Raw genomic sequence first — 10,695 nt, 5'->3', positions numbered from 1 at the left:
TACTTCATAATAATTAACGAAATGCTGTGAGAGGAGACCCATGTTTAAACACTTTAAAACGGATGTAAATGCGCCTGTACAGACAATTTGAAACATGTACGGACCTCATCTGCTTTTGTTTACTATTAAACAAGATTACTTGTTTAATCTTTTTCCATAACATGTACATGTATTATCGTATGTACCCCTGACTATACTCTGTGTTATATGTATTCTTGTTTTTATGGCATGTATTGTTGTTATAATTAAAAATAAAAAGACGCGACTCGATTACGTCAAAAGGAAGTCGCCACAGGGCTTGTGGGAAATGTAGTCTTTATAGTGCTCTGGACTGCGCTCCGCACGTGTTCCGCAGATTTGATTGAGCATCAGAATTAATTATACAATGTCAGTGTATTTACCGTGTCGCGGATTTCTATGTCTGTCTTACAAGACGGACTCGGCAGGAGCTGTTCCTTGCTCTCCGGAGTGAAGCTGCTCTGGGAAGAGACGAGCAAATCTTCAGACTCTTTGTAAATGAGACATCATGACAGCTGTGCCGACCTGCTCTTTATTGACCTGTTGAACCTGTTTGTGTAAAAAGCAGGAGTCTTGTGTACCCCTGATTGTGTTATGTGTACTCTAGTGTGTTTGCAGCGCTCGTCCTGCCTGGTTTATCCACTCGACACAGAAACAAAACCCACTGCCGTCGTGTCTGTGGGTTTCTGAGCTCTCTTGTCTTGTTTGCAAACTTTTCTCCGGTGTTTATTTTACTTTGTTAAATAAAACGTGGTTGCCGGGGCAACGGAGCTGCAGTAGTTGTTGCCGGGGCGGGTCTGACCTCCAGCAGGTCAACAGGCGGCTTTTTTAATCTAATCTGCGAGAAAAACAGAAACTTAAGAAACTTGAGTCTAAAAAGCGCTGGCTGGAGTATTTTGTGGAAGAAACGGTGACTCGCAGGCTGTGGGACAGGACTATCAGGGACACATCAGCGCTGGACACCAGCCTCACACCGCTCACCGCACATCACTGCACCATGAGCGAGTCCGTCGGCGCCTCCTCCTGCTGGGGTGTGTTACTGCAGGAGTGAGGAGTCTCCGGTCTCCGGTCGCGTCATGATCTGCAGGTGGAGGTGAAAAGGTGAGAGACGGCGGCGCAGTGGGTGGCAGCGCTGGGAGCCTGGATTTAGTTCCTGTGGTGTTGTCTGTGTGGAGTCTGCATACTCTGCCCCTGTTCTCATGGGTCTGGTGTCCTGGGGTGCTGTCTGTGTGGAGTCTGCATGCTCTGCCCCTGTTCTCATGGGTTCAGTTTCCTGGGGTGCTGTCTGTGTGGAGTCTGCATGCTCTGCCTCGTTGTCATGGGTCTGGTGTCCTGGGGTGCTGTCTGTGTGGAGTCTGCATGCTCTGCCTGTGTTCTCATGGGTCCTGTTCATGGGGTGCTGTCTGTGTGGAGTCTGCATGCTCTGTCCCTGTTCTCATGGGTCTGGTTTCCTGGGGTGCTGTCTGTGTGGAGTCTGCATGCTCTGCCTCGTTGTCATGGGTCTGGTGTCCTGGGGTGCTGTCTGTGTGGAGTCTGCATGCTCTGCCCCTGTAATCATGGGTCTGGTGTCCTGGGGTGCCGTCTGTGTGGAGTCTGCATGCTCTGCCCCTGTAATCATGGGTCTGGTTTCCTGGGGTGCTGTCTGTGTGGAGTCTGCATGCTCTGCCCCTGTTCTCATGGGTCCTGTTCCTGGGGTGCTGTCTGTGTGGAGTCTGCATGCTCTGCCCCGTTGTCATGGGTCTGGTTTCCTGGGGTGCTGTCTGTGTGGAGTCTGCCTGCTCTGCCCCTGTTCTCATGGGCCTGGTTTCCTGGGGTGGATTCTGCATGCTCTGCCCCTGTTCTCATGGGTCTGATGTCCTGGGGTACTGTCTGTGTGGAGTCTGCATGCTCTGCCCCTGTTCTCATTGGTCTGGTTTCCTGGGGTGCTGTCTGTGTGGAGTCTGCATGCTCTGCCCCTGTTCTCATGTGTCTGGTGTCCCGGGGTACTGTCTGTGTGGAGTCTACATGCTCTGCCCCTGTTCTCATTGGTCTGGTTTTCTGGGGTGCTGTCTGTGTGGCGTCTGCATGCTTTGCCCCGTAATCATGGGTCTGGTGTCCTGGGGTGCTGTCTGTTTGGAGTCTGCATGCTATGCCCCTGTTCTCATGGGTTCAGTTTCCTGGGGTACTGTCTGTGTGGAGTCTGCATGCTCTGCCCCTGTAATCATGGGTCTCGTGTCCTGGGGTTCTGTCTGTGTGGAGTCTGCATGCTCTGCCCCTGTTCTCATGGGTCTGGTTTCCTGGGGTGCTGTGTGTGTGGAGTCTGTATGCTCTGCTCCTTTTCTCATGGGTCCTGTTCCTGGGGTGCTGTCTGTGTGGAGTCTGCTTTCTCTGCCCCTGTTCTCATGGGTTCAGTTTCCTGGGGTGCTGTCTGTGTGGAGTCTGCATGCTCTGCCCCCTGTTCTCATGGGTCTGGTTTCCTGGGGTGGAGTCTGCATGCTCTGCCCCTGTTCTCATTGGTCTGGTTTCCTGGGGTGCTGTCTGTGTGAAATCTGCATGCTCTGCCCCTGTTATCATGGGTCTGGTGTCCTGGGGTGCTGTCTGTGTGGAGTCTGCATGCTCTGCCCCTGTTCGCATGGGACTGGTGTGCTGGGGTGCTGTCTGTGTGGAGTCTGCATGCTCTGCCTGTGTTCTCATGGGTCTGGTTCCTGGGGTGCTGTCTGTGTGCAGTCTGCATGCTCTGCCCCTGTTCTCATGTGTCTGGTGTCCTGGGGTGCTGTCTGTGTGGAGTCTGCATGCTCTGCCCCTGTTCTAATGGGTTTGGTTTCCTGGGGTGCTGTCTGTATGGAGTCTGCATACTCTGCCCCTGTTCTCATGGGTCTTGTTCCTGGGGTGCTGTCTGTTTGGAGTTGATTAAAACAGTTACCTCCTTCCTCTACAGATTTTATTTTTTATTCCGGTGGGATCATCTGCAGACTTGATTCCTTTCACAGCAGTAGATACACAGTTGTTAGCATAGGAGGAGTACAGAAGAGGTGACAGCAGTGCTGGGGACCCTGGTATCTCTTCCACTGAGGACCCTCTGGCACAACCAGAGGTGTGAAATTGCCTCCATTCTTTGTAAAATTAAAGGTTTCTCTGGACTGCAGTCCCCTCCCGCTTCGCTTTGGATATGCTGTGCTGTTCTCTACAACAGAAGACCCTTTGTTTGGAAGGAATGGGAAGCTAAAAGCAGAGTCACAATCTCTGATGCATCTAATCAAAACAGTAAGTTCTTTAAAACAACTAAAAAAAACTGTCATAAAGTAAAAACGAATTTGCAAGTCAAGGTGCACCACTTAAACCCCCAGGAAAACAAAATCCCCACCTGATCGTATCCCAGTTGAGGAGAAAGCCAGGGCTGCAATGCCAACCAGTCCGTCACTCCAGGTGTCCCGACACACGAGTAAAAACCTTTCCTGTTCATCACCTGTCAGGTTTCAAGTCAGAAGGATGGGCGTCTCCAGGCCGGTCTCTGCAGCTGAGGCTCTGAGGAGCTCCTGACAGACATTAGTGGAGCTTCGCTTTCAACACCACTGTGGTCAGTAAAGGTTTAATATTCTTAAACACTGAGAGCTGGAGTTTCTCTGAATGTTATTTGATCACAGCAGCCATGTTTCATTCACACCAGAACTCACAACACACACTAACAGTGCAAGTTAACGTGACCGTAAAAATACGCATTGTATTACATAATATATTTGTAAAGCAGCCTGAAGGTGCTGATTTCACAGGCATCTGTCTAATGTGCTGTAGAGTGGGCCTGCTGGACGATGGATGGACAAGTCGCCCCTTCCTGCAGATGCCGTACTTTGACACCAGAGGAGTGAAAACATTTGTAGAAAAGTCATTTTCAGATGCGTTGTGTTTTCTTGAGAGAGGGAGTCTTCATTATCCCCGAGGTGGATGTGTTTCACGGCAGCAGGCAATATATAGAAAAGCACACAAACTAACAACACACAGGCACATGCCCAAGAGTCATCTGTTGAGATCACACACTGTATTATTATTATTGAGAGACAGACTCACTGTTCCTCAGGCTGGGACAGGAGATCACACACTGTATTATTATTGAGAGACGGGCTCACTCTCTGTTCCTCAGGCTGGGACAGTAGATCACACACTGGATTATTATTATTGAGAGACAGGCTCACTGTCTGTTCCTCAGGCTGGGACAGGAGATCACACACTGTATTATTATTATTATTATTATTATTATTATTATTATTATTATTGAGAGACAGGCTCACTGTCTGTTCCTCAGGCTGGGACAGGAGATCACACACTGTATTATTATTAGTGAGAGACAGGCTCACTGTCTGTTACTCAGGCTGGGACAGGAGATCACACACTGTATTATTATTAGTGAGAGATGTTAATTTTATTATTTTTATTTGCTTTGGCAACACTGATTGTACCCATCGGTCATGCTAATAAAGCACCTTGAATTGAATTGACAGGCTCACTGTTCCTTAGGCTGGGACAGGAGATCACACACTGTATTATTATTATTGAGAGACAGGCTCACTGTCTGTTCCTCAGGCTGGGACAGGAGATCACACACTGTATTATTATTATTGAGAGACAGGCTCAATGTCTGTTCCTCAGGCTGGGACAGGAGATCACACACTGTATTATTATTATTATTGAGAGACAGGCTCACTGTCTGTTCCTCAGGCTGAGACAGGAGATCACACACTGTATTATTATTATTGAGAGACAGGCTCACTGTCTGTTCCTCAGGCTGGGACAGGAGATCACACACTGTATTATTATTATTGAGAGACAGGCTCACTGTCTGTTCCTCAGGCTGGGACAGGAGATCACGCACTGTATTATTATTATTGAGAGACAGGCTCACTGTCTGTTCCTCAGGCTGGGACAGGAGATCACACACTGTATTATTATTATTATTGAGAGACAGGCTCACTGTCTGTTCCTCAGGCTGAGACAGGAGATCACACACTGTATTATTATTATTGAGAGACAGGCTCACTGTTCCTCAGGCTGGGACAGGAGATCACACATTGGATTATTATTATTATTGAGAGACAGGCTCACTGTTCCTCAGGCTGGGGACAGGAGATCACACACTGTATTATTATTATTGAGAGACAGGCTCACTGTCTGTTCCTCAGGCTGGGGACAGGAGATCACACACTGTATTATTATTATTATTGAGAGACAGGCTCACTGTTCCTCAGGCTGGGACAGGAGATCACACACTGTATTATTTCTCTCCCAGCAGGACTCGACATTGTTCTGATTCTGACAGGTTTGCGATATGATCTGTTTTATTGGTGAATAATGTTCGTCTTGTTCCAGAATATTTCTCACCGTGCGGCAGAAAGTGTATCTCTCTTTCCTTTTTTTCTTTCGGCAATGGGAGCACAGCCTGTCCTCTCTGGACATTCGGGTCTTTGTCAGCCAGTTGCTCTGGCCTGATTGTGTCTCTGAACCTGTACTTGACAGGGTCTGTATCTCTTTGCTGTTTCTTAGCCTGGTCAAATATCCAGCTAGTGTTTATTGTGTGGATCGTCTGTTTAGGATTCTGTAGCATTCCAGTTTGGAGGATGTTTTTACTCTTTTGGATGGAGTATCTACAGGCTGTTTGTCCCATTTAGTGTAATCTTGCTCACTGAGGGGATCCCACACTTCACTGCAGTATAGGGTAAAGGGTTCGATTGCACTTTTGAATATTCAGAGCCAATTGTATTTGGGGGACTGATGTTGTAGAGCCTCTTTTTACTGCCATGGAAAGCCCTGTGTGCCTTCTCCTTCAGTGACTTCACTGCCAGGAAAACTCCCAGATGAACTGATTGTCTGTTAGAAGTATGTGTTTCAAAGTGTTGTTGTTCACTGTGAAGTTGTAACTGTTTTCCTGAGATCTGGATCTGTTCTGGGAACCAATGACTCTGGTCTCACGCAGAAGGGCTATCAGTGTCCAGGTCTGACAGTCCTGCTCCAGCAGTGCCAGGCTCTGCTGTTCTGGGTCCAGATGGGCTGGCAGTACCCAGGTGTGACAGTCCTGCTCCAGCAGTGCCAGGCTGTTCTGGGTCCAGATGGGCTGGCAGTGCCCAGGTGTGACAGTCCTGCTCCAGTAGTGCCAGGCTCTGCTGTTCTGGGTCCAGATTGACTGGCAGTGCCCAGGTGTGACAGTCCTGCTCCAGCAGTGCCAGGCTCTGCTGTTCTGGGTCCAGATGGGCTGGCAGTGCCCAGGTGTGGCAGTGCCAGGCTCTGCTGTTCTGGGTCCAGATGGGCTGGCAGTGCCCAGGTGTGACAGTGCTGCTCCAGCGGTGCCAGGCTCTGCTGTTCTGGGTCCAGATGGGCCATCGGAGCCCAGGTGTGAATGTTATGGGATGTGTGGCGGTTTGGTAGGAAGCCAGTCGGACTCTAATGCAGGACATTGTGCTCAGTAAGGAGGGCCAGTTATCAGATATTCAAGATACGACAGAGTTCCTTCCCCAGATTACTGTTCACACTGAAGCCTCGGTACCTGTTGGGGTCGAGTCTGTCTCCATTCTTACAGACAGGCATGATCAGTCCTTGATTCCCGGCCTCAGGGAAACAGCCGGCCGTCAGGACAAGGTTGAGGAGTTTGAGCAGGCTTTGCTGCAGGTCTGAGCTGCAGTTGGGTCAGGTGTTGTTGACTGTGTCTTGGCCACAGTTCTTTTATGGTCTGAGAGTTGTCTGTTTGTGTATGTGCTTATCTTCTTTAGGGTGTGCATGTAGTGTCCAACCATCTCACAGTATCTGAGGCTCAGTTCAGAGTGGTGTGGTGTTGTTTTAGTTCTGGTAGTTCTCTTCAGTTGTTTCTGCACTCTGTATCAAACCATTTGATATTGTTTCTGAGTGTGTTTCATATGAATGTAGTCATTTTGATTTTAAGGCTAGTTTCTCAAAAACATGGTTTAAATTTATGAACGATTTGTTGGTTTGATACAGAGCGTTTTGAAATGTAAGAGATCAAGTAATGGGTTTATTCCCTGCTATAAAGAGACGAAAGAAAACAATGTTTTGGCTGTGGAGCCTTCTTTGAGTTTTGAAATGTAGTTTATTTTGTTTGAAGTTTGTCTTTAGGGCTCTTTGGCATTCGTGGCTGTTTGGAGTCCATCTACGCCTGGTGCAGGTCATGCAGCTGGCTGGGCTGTGTCAGTGTGTCCCTGTGCTGCTGTGTTCTCTTGATCCGAGTGGGGCCTGACAGTGAAGGCACTCTTACAGCACAGTCCACCACACTGATGCCCAGAGCTGAGCTGAGCTGACAGTGAACTTACTTGGAGTAGTTTTGTTTGCACCAGGTGGCAAAATCTTCTCTAGTTGGCCCATGACCCTACACATCTGCCTGCAAGAAACTAATAACAGTTGTCTGCAAATGTGTCTTACTTGACTGGTAATAACGTACAAATTGTATACTGAACAAAGAGAAAGGAAGATAATATAGATCCTCGGGAAGCATTTGTGCAAGAATGCAGCTTGAGACGAAGTATGGTTGACTCTTAGGCCCTGAGTTCTGTCTGTAAGGAAATCAGCAACCCAACTGACAAGATTAAGAGCAGCACCAAAATTAGACAGTGTGGTTGCCAGTAAATATGGTTGCAATACTATGATTTAATTATCTACTTTATAATTTAATTCATCTTTAGTGTCCTGAAGCTAATTTGTTGTTTTCATCAAAACCTTAAACATAAAACATACATGACAATAATAAAATACAACAATGGTACATTACCATTATGCATAATATCATAAGATTAAAATTAAATCAGACAATTAGCTTGTAAAAAGTTCATAACAGTAATTGGATTCCTGCAAGCAATATTTTAATTGTTCAACATCTGAAAGCTTTTAGGTATAAAAGAAGGATCTTCTAATATTTGTTGTGTGAGATTAAAATGTCGCTCTGTTGTATATTTTGAGAATATTGCAAATACCACCAGACAATGTAACATTTTCTCATAATTCATCCATCATGAAACTTAAAATAGTTTTCAAATCCACAGTGCACAGGCTTCATTTTCCATAATTCATCACATCTTCCCGTAAAGAAAAGCGCGATATAAGTGAAAGCAATTATAATGAATTCAATAGAAGCAGTAGGAGAAGTGCCCCCTCTGTTGGCCGATCCGTGGAATTAAACTGGAAAAATACATTTTGATTCTTACAGAACTAGTGCAATGGCGCCACCTTGTGGCCATTAAGCACAATTTCACCTTCGAAACTTTTTAAATTGAAAATACCGTTAACAGAATGTAAGTTTAATAGTTTTTAGTTCTTAAATTTTATTTATTAATAGTTCATTTTAAAAAATATGTAAGCATTATCGAACACAATACAAACAAGAGTACAGATAACATTTCAAGACAAAAGCATCACAGGGGTACATATTATAAAATAAATACAAATTATAAAAAGGTGAAACAAATTGAAGTCTGCACCGCTTTCATATTTTTACAATTTGAAACAGTCTGCAGATTCTCCTTTACATCCATATTAAAATGCTCAAACATAGGATTTTTCCCAGACTATTTCATTTTGTGTACATGATAATGTGCCATTCTAATAAAGTTACAAACGATATTTTTGTATCGTTTTCGATGGGGCTGAGATTGAACATGCCATCTATTTCTTCAAAGCAAATATAAATATTGGTCTATTTTTTAATATAATTTGCAACTTAGTCCAGAAAGGTTTTACCATGGGACATAACCAAAATAAATATAGAAAAGTTACTAATGTCACAATAAAACACATTTATCACTTATCTCAATTTTAAATCGCTGGACAACAAGGGTCTCAACTGGGTAAATATGATTAATTATTTTGTATGAAACCTCCTTAACCTTATTAGTTATACAATATTTATTCGGCAGCATCCACATTTGCTTTTCCAATCAACCCATTTTACAAATGAGGAATTCCAATATACTGTAACAGCAAGGATATTGTCATCTTGCAACAGAGATCTTAATTTATTACATCCACAAATATTGATATAATTGTTTAGTCTCCAAGTAACGCTCCTAGATTTTTTTCAAGACTAACTATGAGCTGGACTTTAGTTTGTAAAAATACTCTTCACCTAATTGTTAGAATTGAGGAGAAGCTTACGGGGATCTTTAAAACTTATAAACATGTAGCCCGTTAACTATGTTGAATTACAAAGTGTCTATTTCTGCTCATCATAAGCGTCTGCAATTTAATTTTCAGCAGAGTGTATTTGATGAAAAATGTAATCAAACAAAAACTGATATGCAGCTCACAGTGCAGCTCTTAAAACACTCTTCACACTTTAAAAGCGTCAGAATTGAGGAGAAGCTCACAGGTGTACTTAAAACTTATACACATGTAGCCTGTCAACTATATTGAATTAACAGGATCTCTGGAACATCAGCATGTCATGCGATTGAGTTTATCTGGGAGAAGGATCTGGCTGAACAGGGGAATAGGGTCTGGAAAGATGTACTGTACACAGTGTCTATTTCTGTACATCATCAACTTAAGCAATTTAATTTTCTGCACAGAGTGCATTTGATGTGTGGGAAACAGTCTAATGCAGCCATCTGTAACAGACTTGTGCTTGTGTTGGAAAGAGGAGAGCTGTCTGTTTTTCATGTAGGATTTGGAAATGCTCCCGGTTAGTGCAATATCGGTTTATGGTATTAAAAACTTTCAAGTTTAAATGCAGTGGTCACCTCTTAGGATCCCAAGAGCTTTTGATCTCTTTAACTAGTTTCCAGGAAATTCAAGAAAAGATAATTACCTGAATTTGTGCAAAAAGTGGAAAAATATAAGGAAGAAGGAATATGGGATAAATTAAACTTTAACATCCACTTAGTGATTCATTTTCTCGTGTGGCTGGTATAAGAGACGCACTGAAATTGATTGCAAAAAGGATTTGTAAGTTGGTGATGAAACAGTACCAATTATTTTTCAAGTACATACATTTCTGAATTATGTGTAGTAAGATGCTACATATGTTCTATCAGTCGGTGGTAGCGAGTGCCATTTTCTACGCAGTGGTGTGCTGGGGCCCTGGGATTAGAGCAGTGGATTCTAAAAGGCTGAACAAGCTCATCAGAAGAGCAAGCTCTGTCATTGGGTCTGACCTGGACCCCTTTGAGGTAGTGGCTGAGAGGAGAATGATGTCCAAAATGGAGGCCATCATGGACAACTTCTCCCATCCCCTCTATGACAGGCTTGCAGAAATGAAGAGCACGTTCAGCAATAGACTGATTCATCCACGGTGCAACAGGGAGCGCTACAGGAGGTCGTTCTTGCCTTCTGCCATAAGACTGTACAACACATCCACCTTGCGTCTGGGCAGAGGCAACATTGACAGTGATCTGTTCTCTTTCTTTTTCCCCGTTTACAACGGTTTTTTGTGCAATATATGCCAGGGACCTGTGCATTACATCTATATTTATATTCAGATGTGTGATACGATTTTTCTGTGTACTGTTCTGTTCTAGTTTGTTCTTTCTGTGTCCGGACTGTGAGTAACTCTTGTATTGTATGTATTGTACTATTATTATGTAATTCGTTACACTGTGGCTGTGTTGTCTGTGTTAAGCTGCTGTTGCACTGCAATTTCCCTCACGGGATCAATAAAGTATCTATCTATCTAAAGCCATCTGAGGTTCTCCTGAGGAACACGATTATGCT

At 44.6% G+C, this 10,695-nt stretch overlaps 1 long non-coding RNA gene across 1 annotated transcript in view; it reads left to right on the top strand.

Annotated features, from left to right (window-relative positions):
• Positions 1-332: 332 nt before the first annotated feature.
• The window catches only part of LOC138224974 (uncharacterized), a 34,461-nt gene continuing 24,098 nt past the window's right edge, over positions 333-10,695 (top strand). Inside the window, exons 1-3 of the long non-coding RNA XR_011183496.1 lie at positions 333-1,119; positions 3,127-3,261; positions 3,471-3,574. This is a non-coding gene — a long non-coding RNA (uncharacterized lncRNA). The remainder of the gene's footprint in view (positions 1,120-3,126; positions 3,262-3,470; positions 3,575-10,695) is intronic.

The sequence above is a fragment of the Lepisosteus oculatus genome, chromosome 24 (genome assembly GCF_040954835.1).
Source record: "Lepisosteus oculatus isolate fLepOcu1 chromosome 24, fLepOcu1.hap2, whole genome shotgun sequence".
Classification (NCBI taxonomy): Eukaryota; Metazoa; Chordata; class Actinopteri; order Semionotiformes; family Lepisosteidae; genus Lepisosteus; species Lepisosteus oculatus.
Note: the sequence above shows the minus strand (reverse complement) of the source record. Positions and strands in the feature narration are given on the sequence as shown.